Source organism: Piliocolobus tephrosceles, chromosome 13 (genome assembly GCF_002776525.5).
Source record: "Piliocolobus tephrosceles isolate RC106 chromosome 13, ASM277652v3, whole genome shotgun sequence".
NCBI classification, from domain to species: domain Eukaryota; kingdom Metazoa; phylum Chordata; class Mammalia; order Primates; family Cercopithecidae; genus Piliocolobus; species Piliocolobus tephrosceles.
Window position 1 is genome coordinate 60,364,642 of NC_045446.1, and position 11,652 is coordinate 60,376,293.

The 11,652-nt window shown below is 42.2% G+C and overlaps 1 protein-coding gene across 1 annotated transcript in view; it reads left to right on the forward strand.

Annotated features, from left to right (window-relative positions):
- Positions 1-410: 410 nt before the first annotated feature.
- LOC111540943 (olfactory receptor 52H1) overlaps positions 411-11,652 on the forward strand; it is a 57,065-nt gene continuing 45,823 nt past the window's right edge. Inside the window, 2 exon segments of the mRNA XM_023209623.1 lie at positions 411-428; positions 4,509-4,584. The gene's annotated coding sequence lies outside the window, so the exon portion shown is untranslated.

Sequence of the window (11,652 nt, forward strand, 5' to 3'; positions counted from 1 at the left end):
CGAGTTTACGCCATTCTCCTGCCTCAGCCTCCCGAGTAGCTGGGACTACAGGCGCCCGCCACCTCGCTCGGCTAGTTTTTTGTATTTTTTAGTAGAGACGGGGTTTCACCATGTTAGCTAGGATGGTCTCGATCTCCTGACCTCGTGATACGCTCGTCTCGGCCTCCCAAGGGTAACGCTCTTAATCCAGTGATTCTGGAAGGCAGAATGGAGGATTTGCACTAGAGGGCACATTTGGCAATGTCTGAAGAGATATTTCGTTGTTAACTAGAGGGATGCTACTTGTCTGCTACCTACCAAAGTACCACGTCACCCCCTAGGAGATGGAGGATGGGTGTCGCAGAGGTAGATGGTGCTGAGAAAAGTTGGCTACAAAGGACCTGGGGAACTTCTGGGAGTGTTGGAAATGTTCTAAATCTTTAAAAGAGGTAAAACTTTTTCAAAACTCATCAAATTGTGCACGGTAAATGGGTGCATATTATTGCACATAACATATACATCAGTAACTTTATTTAAAAATGAAAAGTCTTCCAGGTAATTTTTATGCGAATCTGAGGCTGAGAACCACTAGTTGTAAGCAGTAAATCAGGAGTTTTGTGCCCTGGACAGAAAGGGCTGGTTTGAAACTGAGGTAACCTTGAAATCAAACCTAATGAGGAGGAAACTTGAACAAGAGTTGCCACTTGTTTGGTCACAGGATGACCCCACATTGTGCCTCCACAAACAGCATGCTCTGTTTTCGTGAGGAATAGAAGTTGATAGATTCATTTTCTGGGCCGTATGCTTCAAAACAATCCTAGTCTTCTACCTCTTGTAGAGCACGTTACATAACAAAAGGTGCCACCTTTGGAAACCACCTGACAAGGTACAATTTTCCTTTTTGCCCTCTCCATCTGACTCATGCATGGCAATCAAGGACAATTCCCAGGCAGGACGATTATAAACTTGTTGGAGGTTTAACAACTTTCCCATAAAAAGTATCCACATCCAATACCTTTGGAATATGCCTTGACTACTTTTAAGAGAGTCAATTATTATTAGGTTGGTGTAAAAGTAATTGCGCCTTTTGAAATTAAAAGTATTATAAGGCCAGGTGCGGTGGCTCACGCCTGTAATCCCAGAATTTTGGGAGGTTGAGGCAGGCAGATTGCAAAGTCAGGAGTTCGAGACTACTTTGGCTAACACGGGGAAACCCCCTCTCTACTAAAATTACAAAAAAAAAAAAAAAAAAAAAATTAGCCGGGCATGGTGGCTGGCGCCTGTAATCCCAGCTACTTGGGAGACGGAGACAGGAGAATCACTTGAACCTGGGAGGCGGAGGTTGCAGTGAGCCGAGATTGCATCACTGCACTCCAGCCTGAGTGACAGAGCAAGACTCCATCTCAAAAAATAAAAATAAAAAATCAATAAAATAAATAAAAGTATTATAATAGCAAGAACCATGATTAATTTTGTACCAACCTAATACTTTGAGATTTCTTTTCCTTTTTTCAATATTGGTAACCAATACATTTAGATAGTATAAAAGGGAACAAAATCTCGGGACCCAAAAATCACTAAGCCAAAGGGAAAAGACAGGTTGGGAACTGGTTAGGGCAAACCTGGCTCCCATTCTATTCCAAAAAAAGACAGCTAGTAAGATAAAAAAAGCTCCAGACAGAACTCAAAGTCACCCCTCTGCTCAGGTGAGATAAATGAATATCTCGTTATATCCTTTGCCCTATTGCTTAATGCAACCTGTTTGTCTTTTGTCTACCTATTACCTGGAAACCCCCCTCCCGGCCTCAGTTGTCCCGCCTTTGCGGACTGAACCAATGTACATCTTACATATATTGATTGATGTCTCATGTCTCCCTGAAATGTATAAAACCAAGTTGTTTCCTGACCACCTTGGGTACATGTTGTCAGGACCTCCTGAGTCTGTCATGGGTGCGTCCTTACCTTGGCAAAATAAACTTCCTAAATTGATTGAGAGTTTTCTCAGATACTCTTTCATTTACAATAGTAAAGCATTGGACAGATTTGTTAAAGCACGAGTTGAGATGTGTATATTACCTTAGCCCATCAGTTCTGAGTGCATGACATTCAATTTTTCATCATTTATTTTGTTCATTTGAGTTTTTTCTGTTTTTTTTTTTTTTTTTTTTGAGACAGAGTTTTGCTCTTGTTGCCCAGACTGGAGTGCAATGGCATGATCTCGGCCCACCACAACCTTCGCCTCCCAGGTTCAAGTGATTCTCCTACCCCTCCTGAGTAGCTGGGATTACAGGCATGTGCCACCACGCCCAGCTAATTTTTCTTTTTCTTTTTTGTTTTTGAGAGGGCATCTCACTCTGTCGCCCAGGCTGGAGTGCAGTGGTGCCATCTCGGCTCACTACAAGCTCCGCCTCCCAGGTTCACGCCATTCTCCTGCCTCAGCTTCCCAAGTAGCTGGGACTACAGGTGCCCACCACCACCCCTGGCTAATTTTTTCTATTTTTTTTAGTAGAGATGGGGTTTCACCATGTTAGCCGGGGTGGTCTCGATCTCCTGACCTCGTGATTCACCCGCCTCGGCCTCCCACAGTGCTAAGATTACAGGCGTGAGCCACCACACCCAGCAGTTTTTGGTTATTCTTAAGCCCTAAATGTGTTTTAAGTTATTCTTGAGAATATTGGAGACTTAATGACAAAGCTCCTACTATCTTCAAGTTATGGAAAGGAAAGGACCTTAGAGCAGAGAGATAAATTTAATGTTTCTGCTAAACAGCCCATTATTTCAAGTGGTCATCTTTAACAAACTCATGCAGTTTTAGAATTTTAATATTTAATATGGGATATGAGTACATTTTTATTGTTTATAATGTATTATAGGAAGGCTAAAGTTAACAGATGACACTTCACAGTTGGCATCTGTGGCCCTTGGGTGTTCTCAGAGGCCTTAGAGTTTTTCTTTTCCTTTTTTTTTTTTTTAAGATGGAGTCTCTCTCTCCCAGACTGGAGTGCAGTGGCGTGACCTCGGCTCACTGCAACCTCTGCCTCCTGAGTTCAAGCAATTCTCTTCCTCAGCCTCCCGAGTAGCTGGGATTACAGGTGCCCGCCACCAAACCCAGCTAATTTTTGTATTTTTAGTAGAGACAGAGTTTCACTATCTTGGCCAGACTAGTCTTGAACTCCTGACCTCGTGATCCACAGGCCTCAGCCTCCCAAAGTGCTGGGATTACAGGTATGAGCCACCACGCCCAGCCAGATTTTTCTTTTCTTTTTTTTTTTTGTGACGGAGTCTCGCTGTGTCACCCAGGCTGGAGTGCAGTGGCCGGATCTCGGCTCACTGCAAGCTACGCCTCCCGGGTTCACGCCATTCTCCTGCCTCAGCCTCCCGAGTAGCTGGGACTACAGGCGCCCGCCACCTCGCCCAGCTAGTTTTTTGCATTTTTTAGTAGAGACGGGGTTTCACTGTGTTAGCCAGGATGGTCTCGATCTCCTGACTTCGTGATCCGCCCGTCTCGGCCTCCCAAAGTGCTGGGATTACAGGCTTGAGCCACCGTGCCTGGCCCAGATTTTTCTTCTCATTCAGTAAATGTGCTGCTCTGCACTGCTGAGTACAAAAGGTTCAAAAGATCTTCTTCACTGGTTGATGGGCTGGAGCTACCTACAGCTGAGGCCTGAAAGTCCAAGCTCTGTTGCATTAGTGGCCCTATCAGCATTTCCTCTGACCTGAGCCTGCCCCTTCCCTCTCTGAGCCATTCTCAGACTACCACTAACTGGTTTCACAAGAGGAGGCAACTGGAGGATTTCAGATTGGGGAAGTTATCTCAGCCTTTTCTGTCTCCAAGTTGTTCTGTCTTCTCATACAGGAGAGACTTGCTCTTTGAGAGACTATAATAATGAATAGGACACATTAAAATAAATTTTAGTAGACAAAGTGAGTGAACATTTTACACATATCTAAGCAAGGCAAAAGGTAGCATAACCAATAGAATTGCAAATGAAAAGTGGTTCGTTATAGGTAATTAAAGTATTTAATTTTTTTTTTTAAAAGCACAGTTCTATGCTAATAAACTTTAGAATCTGTGTAATAAAATTATTTGAAAACTAAAAATGTAACATTCACCAAAAGGCAGAAACATTTCACAAGAAAAAATTAGAAGCTATGTAAAATTATTTTCCACATATTGATGTTTTCCAAGTATTGATGTTTGTGCTGGCCCGGCTTCCGAATGAGTTCTGCAGATGGAGGTTGGCAGAGAAGACAGCCCTGCTGTGCCTTGCTCAGGGAGGGCTTTGGGACCCGGGAGAATGGTGTGAGTAAAGCCAGAGGGATCTGAGAAGACAGATACTTTACTCCTGCACTGTTGTCTCTAGATAATTTCGCAGCTGGCTCTCTCTGTCTGTGTAAACAAGCCTTGAGGATAGGACCCTTGCCCACCCTTGTTAGCCCCTCCTCTGTTTACATAGAGCTCTAAGTACACGCCCATGCAAATATCTGCATATTCTTGAATGACTAAACTTGCTCATTTTTCTGTCCAGGTCATTTCTGCCATCCAGAAGCACAGATCAGCTGAGAGCGAGGCACCAGAAGAAGGCCTAAGAGTTTCCAAAAGCGGTGATTTTTTTACCATTAATATATTACATGTTGGTAGTATGAAAGGAAAATAAATCTTGGAGCTTCAAAATCACTAGGCCAAAGATAAAAGCCAAGCTGGGAACTGCTTAGGGCAAACCTGCCTCCCATTCTATTCAAAGTCATCCCTCTGCTCACTGACATAAACGCGTATCTGATTGACTCGTTTGGAGATGCTAATCAGAAACTCACAAGAATGCAACAGGTTGTCTGTCACCAACCTGTGACCTGGAAGCCCCTCCCTGCTTGAGTTGTCCTGCCTTTTCAGATGGAACCAATGTACATCTCACATATATTGATTGATGTTTCATGTCTCTCTAAAATGTATAAAACCAAGTTGTGCTCTGATCACCCTGAGCACATGTCGTCAGGACGTCCTGAGGCTGCCAGGGACACATGTCTTCAACCTTGCTAAAATAAACTTTCTAAATTATCTGAGATCTGGTTCAGATTTTCGGGGTTCACACTAGACAGTTGTTAAGAAAATAACAAAAAGACATTAAAGACATAGCATAGTTGCATGTCCATTGAACTCAGAGAAATGAGTTTTTTAAAAAGGAAAAAACTCGGCCGGGCTCGGTGGCTCACACCTGTAATCCCAGCACTTTGGGAGGCCGAGGCAGGAGGATTACCAGGTCAAGAGTTTGAGAACATCCTGGCCAACATGGTGAAACCCTGTCTCTACTAAAAATAGAAAAATTAGGGAGGCCAAGGCAGGCGGATCACAAGGTCAGGAAATCAAGACCATCCTGGCTCACATGGTGAAACCCAGTCTCTATTAAAAATAGAAAAAATTAGCCGGGCGTGGTGGCGGCTAATTTTTGTGTTTGCTATTTCAAGTCCTTGTTTCCTTGTAACCAGTTTCCTATCTTGACCTTGGGGGCTGAAGATTCTGAAAATGAAAGACATAAATATCCCAAAAGAGTTACCTGTAATTTAAGAGACTGCAGCAGCTTGTAGTGATCCAGAGCCTCGGGCATTGCAATAAAGGGGTGACTGGGATTCAGGGGTCAAAGGAAAATGGATAGAAACGGATTTCCTCCAGTTGCCATGGATGAGTGCTGGAGATAGGGATGTGTGTCTACACATAGAGAAACTGTGGGTATCTAACTCGGAATCCCTTCCTCCACCAAAGGTCACCAAGATATGGGGACTAAAAGTATTCTAGCAAAGCTGGGAGCAGAGCAGAAACTGCTTTACCAGTTTAGAAGCAGAGGAAGGATAGTTGGCAACGAAAATCCCAAAAGACACAGGGACTCTACCACATAGTGAACACTGCACAGCAGCTTTTGCCCAGCTAGCTCACTGTAGGAGCAGAACAGGCTTTACTTCATTCCTGAGGACTACCAGAGCCTCTCACTTCAATGGAAAGAAGAAGCTAATCTAGAGGAAGAGAACACTGACAAATGCCATTGCAGAGGGAGCCCATGACAGTACTTCTGACCCTCCCACTGTAAGGCATAATGTGCACCAGTAACCTGAAAAATGGAGACTTAACTGGGCAGACAGAGAAAGTGATTTCCAAAGAAAGAGAATTACTACAGAAGTAGAAAAGAATACCAGGAACTTCCAATTTTAGTTCCAACATGTAAAGAGCTTGAGAATCATTACTCCAATCCTCACAAGAAAAACAAAGCTTGGCTGGACGCAGTAGCTCACGCCTGTAATCCCAGCACTTTGGGAGGCTGAGGCGGGTGGATCACGAGGTCAGGAATTAGAGACCAGTCTGGTCAAGGAATTCGAGACCAGTCTGGCCAACATGGTGAAATCTTGTCTCTACTAAAAATACAAAAACTTACCCGGGCGCGGTGGCGTGTCCCTGTAGTCTCAGTTACTTGGGAGGTTGAGGCAGGAGAATCACTTGAACCCAGGAGGTGGAGGTTGCAATGAGCCGAGATCCGAGATCCCGCCACCGCACTCCAGCTGGGTGACAGAGTGAGACTCAGTCTCAAAAAAAAAAAAAAAAAACCGAAAAGGAAAAACAAAAGTTGAACCAACTAAAAATCAATGACTTTCCTAAGTCTCATCAGATAATTAAAGTCACAGGAAAAAAAATTGCCACCCCGAAATCTAGAGACATGTAAATACAGAGAATAAGCAGCCTAAATCTACTTACCTGAAGCAGAAGTTGCATGAGTCAGGCCAGGCACAGTGGCTCACACCTGTAATCCCAGCACTTTGGGAGGCTGAGGCGGGTGGATCACTTGAGGTCAGGAGTTCGAGACCAGCCTGGCCAACATGTCGAAACCCTGTCTACAAAATTACAAAAATTAACCGGGCATGGTGGTGGGTGCCTGCAATCCCAGCTACTCCGGAAGTTGAGACAGGAGGATCACTTGAACCTAGGAGACAGAGGTTGCTGTGAGCCGAGGCAGCACCACTACACTCTAGCCTGGGAGACAGAGTGAGGCTCAGTCTCAAAAAAAAAATTTTTTTTTTTTTTTTTGATAAAGGAGTTGCATGAGTCATATACTGGTAGAAACACTTAAACAGCAGTTCTGACAAATTGCTGGAGGCTGATTATGGACTAGCTTGAGAGAGAGAAACTCCTAGCACCTAGACTTAGGGCCCCACCCCCGCCCCACTTTCTTGGAATTTACCTCCAAAAACCAAAGTGAGTTTCCATATGGGAAAGCCAAGAAAAAGATCATTTCTTTTCTGGCAGAGAGAGAGTAAAAGGACCGTTCTGAAATATGTTCAGAGCATCCCCCATAACAAAGGCCTACTCTCCACTGAAAAAGACTTGAAAGCAGAATGCTTTCTCCAAGTAAGACAAAGAACTGAAGATTCCTGCGCTTCTCTGGTAACAGAATGAAGGAGGTATATTCTTGTACGGTCATGTGGTTACCACTGAAACTGTTTTGGGGACATCAAATTATCGATAATGGCAATCTCTTGGCCTTAATGGTACAATGCCTAAGAGACAAGGACAGATATTCCATATGCAGGGTAGATGTCAACTTTTGTCAATGAGTACATGCAGAGGCTCTTTTTAGATAACAGGAGTACAAAGTCCACTTGCTACACAAAGTTGGCTGTTTTTCAAGGAGTTCATATGACTCAGGCTACTATCATATCACCATTTGCACACAATACATCGATTCACACATTCTTAATTTTCTCCAGGGTTACTGTGAATTTTTACCCAAGGACATGAAGCCTGCTCATGTGAGTGATTTAAAATGGCTTGTCCTTATCATGCTACACTGATGTTTCCCAAATAAGTCATGGTTTTAGTTTTGTCACTGTTTCTCTCCCAAATCTGCCCTTCATGAGATTTGTATCCTCCTTAAGTCTTATAATTATACAAAGCTTCAAATAGAATTTCGTCTCATAGTCCAATCTTTTCTCCCCCAGAGTATACTATATTTGATGTTCTCTATAATCAATCAAGGCTCAAGAATCAAAACAATCATGTACTTGTGCCATTGTTTTATAATAGAGTAATCAATATGCAATGTATACAGCTTATCATAGGCTAATTTTCTCTCTTCTTTTACCCTGTATATCCATTGATATTCCTGAATGTGGTGTTAAAATTTGCATATGAAATGATTTTATTTTGTTTTTCAACATAAGCTTTCAACTTGAAGTTTTCATCATTACCTTGGTCAACATAAGCTAGACCCCAACTTTAATATTACTTACATCACTTATGAGTAATATAATTATAGGAGTCTATTCCTTCATTAGGCCTGAGATTACATTTTGAGCGTTATACATTACTTTGACTATTTTTTTTTGTTTTTTTGAGACGGAGTCTCACTTTGTTGCCCAGGCTGGAGTGCAATGGCGTGATCTCTGCTCATTGCAACCTTTGCCTCCTGAGTTCAAGCGATTCCCCTGCCTCAGCCTCCCGAATAGCTGGAATTACAGGCACGTGCCACCATGCCCGGCTAATTTTTGTATTTTTAGTAGAGACGGGGTTTCACCATGTTGGTCAGCCTGGTCAAACAGTAAATATTTTAGGATTTGCAGGTCGAGCAGTCTCTGTTGCAACCAGTCAACACTGCTGTTGTAACCTGAAAGCAGTCACAGATGATACATAAATGAGCATGGTGATATTCCAATAAAGTACATTTACAAAAATAGATATCAAAGTAGGATTTGGCTCACACACTGACCTTTTCAGATTTCTAACAGAGAGAAATGAATAAAAATGTTGCCTCTGAATTTTGCTGCCCTGTTTTGTAGCCCAATTCTACCACTTCATATTTGTCCAACTTTGAGCTAATTCTTTCATCTCACTGTACGTCCATTTTCTCACTTTTTTAAAAAAAAGGGATAATGACAGTACGTATATTCATAGGACCACTATAAAGACTGAGTCCAGGCCGTATGCAGTGGCTCAAGCCTGTAATTCCAGCACTTTGGGAGGCCAAGGCGGGTGGGTCACCTGAGGTCAGGAGTTTGAGACCAGCCTGGCTAACATGGCGAAACCCCGTCTCTACTAAAAAACACAAAAATTAGACAGGCGTGGTGGTGGGTGTCTGTAATCCCAGCCTAACTGGGAGGCCGAGGCTGGTGAATCGCTTAACCTGGGAGGCGGAGGTTGCAGTGAGCCGAGATTGTGTCATTGCTCTCCAGCCTGGGCGACAAGTGCAAAACTCTGCCTCAAAAAAAAAAAAAAAAAAAAAAAGATTAAATCTAACACACAGGAAACAATACAGAAAACTCAGTTGCTGTCTTCATACAAGTACCCTCAGTGGTCAGGTGGAAATGTATGTGATTCAAATGTATGTGTTGACTTTCAGTTCAAAAATGTGAGGGTTTCCTTTGATCGCTTGAAATAAAGGCCAATGCTTAGCTGAGATAGGCAATAATGCCATAAACTTGCAGTTCTATCTTCAATTCTCTCCTAACATTTCTCCTCTGCTTTTTCAAAGATTCTGAACTAGACTCCGTTTCCCTGTTTTTCGTATTTTAATTATTTGCCTTCCAAATACTAGTATGTTTTCAAGATGGATAAAAATGAATCAATTTCTTAGTTGATTCCTTGTTTGACATGAGCCTGTACCTAAGCTTGCATTTATTAAAAAAAAAAAAAAAGCCAGGCGTGGTGGCTCATGCCTGTAAATCCCAGCACTTTGGGAGACCGAGGGAGGTGTATCACCTGAGACTGAGAGTTTGAGATCAGCCTGGCCAACATGGTGAAATCCTGTTTCTACTAAAAATACAAAAATTAGCCAGGGGTGGCAGGCACCTTTAATCCCAGCTACTTGGGAGGCTGAGGCAGGAAAATCACTTGAACCCGGGAGGCAGAGGTTGCAGTGAGCTGAAATCATGCCACTGCACTCCAGCCTGGGCAACAAGAGGGAGACTCCATCTCAAGAAAAAAAAAAAAAAAAAAGGTTATTCTCGGTCTCAAACATCAACCCAATGAGAACCTGAGAACTAGCCCTTCACCAATCAAATATAATGTTTCAAATCTTGGAACCCTAGAACCCCGAATTTATCTTCTAAAAGATGGTTGAAATAAACCTTGCACAGAATATGCCTTTGTTTTATCTAAAATTGACTGAGTCTCTGTGAAGACAAGGGCTAGATTGTATGCACAAAGCAGTTATACAGCAAATGTTTAAAAAACTGAGAGTCCCATGGAATCAAGATCATTTATGACAAAAGGTAAAGTAGCAAAATATCTAAATTGTAATTAAAACTAAGTTGAAGTGCCCATTCAGGCAGTAACTTGTTGGGAAAAATGAAGATAACTATATCATTTACCTAGAGCAACAACATGCCACTTAAATACTTTTTTTTTTTTTTGAGATGGCGTTTCGTTCTTGTTGCCCAGGCTAGAGTACAATGGCACGATCTCGGCTCACCGCAACCTCTGCCTCCCAGGTTCAAGTGATTCTCCTGCCTCAGCCTCCCGAGTAGCTGGGATTACAAGCATGTGCCACCACGCCCGGCTAATTTTGTATTTTTAGTAGAGATGGAGTTTCTCCATGTTGTTCAGGACAGACTTGAACTCCCAGCCTCAGGTGATCAACCTGCCTCAGCCTCCCAAAGTGCTGGAATTACAGGCATGAGCCACTGCGCCTGGCCTAAATAATCTTTAAATATAAAGACACAAATAGTTTAAAAGTAAAAAGATGAAAAGGTATGTTACAAAAACAATAATCAAAAGAAAGCTGGGCTGGGTGCGGTGGCCTATGCCTGTAATTCCAGCACTTTGGGAGGCCAAGGCAGGTGGATCACCTGAGGTCAGGAGTTCGAGACCAATCTGACCAACATAGTGAAAACCTGTCTCTACTAAAAATACAATATTAGCTGGATGTGGTGGCAGGCGCCTATAATCCCAGCTACTCAGGAAGCTGAGGCAGGAGAATCACTTGAATCCAGGAGGCAGAGGTTGCAGTGGGCCAAGATCACACGACTGTACTTCAGCCTGGATGACAGAACAAGACTCCGTCTCAAAAAAAAAAAAAAAAAAAAAGAAAAAAGCTGGAGTGACTAAATTAATATCTAACAAAGCAGAGTTTGGAGAAAAAGATATTAGTAGAGATAGAGGGTAATTCCACAATGAGAAAGGGGTCAATTCATCAACAGGATGTAACATTCCTAAATATGTATGCTTCTTACAAAACAGCTTCAAAAATCAAAAAGCAAAATCTGATAGAATTGCAGGAGAAATAGGCAAATTCATAAATATAGTTGGAAATGTCAACACCCCTCTTGCATAGAAAATCAGTAAGGATATAGAAGATTTGAATAATATTGACCAACATGATGTTTATTGAACACTGTACCCCAGGACAAGAGAATACACATTTCTTTCAAGTGCAAATGAAACATTTACCAATATAGATCATATCCTTCACCGTAAAACAAGTCTCAATACATTTAAAAAGGATTCAAGTCATATAAAGTCTATATCTGGACCATTTAAAATTAAATTATAAACCAGTAACAAAAAGATATATGAACATCCTCATAGATTAGGGAAAAAATACAATTTTAAATAATTCAATGGTCAAAGAAGAAATCAAAAGGGAAAATAGAATCTTGAATAGAATGGAGAATATATCAAAATTTGTGAGATGCCAT